Raw genomic sequence first — 977 nt, 5'->3', positions numbered from 1 at the left:
AAAAAAGTTTTTTTTTTTTTTTTTTTTTTTTTAACGTGCCAAACAAAAAGAGTAAAATAAATAAAAGACTAATAGTATTTACCTATTCGGCTAATTATTTACTAAACAATCTTGTTGACGCACATTCCCAGCAACGGCGCTAAAATTTAATTACGCCCAAACGTGTACAAAAACAAGCGGTCAATTGTAGCACAATTAGGACGGTCGATCTCATAAGGAGGCGATAAAAACAAACAAAAGAAATTAGTGGAATAAAAGCGTTAGAGAAGTAAGCAATCGAACAAAGAAGAGAAATGAGTATTTTAATGATTTTTGAACAATTTAATTTTAAGACTATGCAATTTAAAATGGAGAAAATTCAATAATTAAAAGTGGTAAGACATTGAGAATCCTCTATATGCTTTGTTCACCTATTTGGATTTTGATTCATAAATTGACTCAATTGAAAGTTTCACATCCCAAACAATCAATCGGAAAATAAATATTTGAAGAACTTGTGAATTAAAATGTATTCGAGTAAATAAAATTCTTACGTTTAGAACTAGGAAAAATTATCTTATGAGAAATTTAAAAGCGACAATATACCTTGGGGTGATCTTGTAGTAGAAGACTACTCATAAAATAGTGCCTACCTGTATATAATATCATGCAACATTCACATAAAAAGAGCTTGACTAGATTTATATAAAAGTTAACAATAAAATATATTGATATGAGGAAGAAACATGATAAAAGAGAATTATTTACTCAAATGTATAAAACTTACAAACCATTAGAGAATCAAAACCCAAACAAGCGCACTACACATATAGGATCATCTCTAGCCTCACCCAAGATCTTTAGCCTAGCTTGCACATTATTTGCACAAAATTCTAAAGAGAAAATATGAAAAGCGAGACAAAAATGAGTATCTAAACCTAGGCTAAAATTCAACAACCTAATACACTTAACAAAGCCCATATTTATAGAGTTTTTAG

Source organism: Morus notabilis, unplaced genomic scaffold, assembly GCF_000414095.1.
Source record: "Morus notabilis unplaced genomic scaffold, ASM41409v2 Scaffold114, whole genome shotgun sequence".
NCBI lineage: Eukaryota > Viridiplantae > Streptophyta > Magnoliopsida > Rosales > Moraceae > Morus > Morus notabilis.
The sequence above is the reverse complement of the archived record's forward strand: the minus strand, read 5'-3'. Positions refer to the sequence as shown.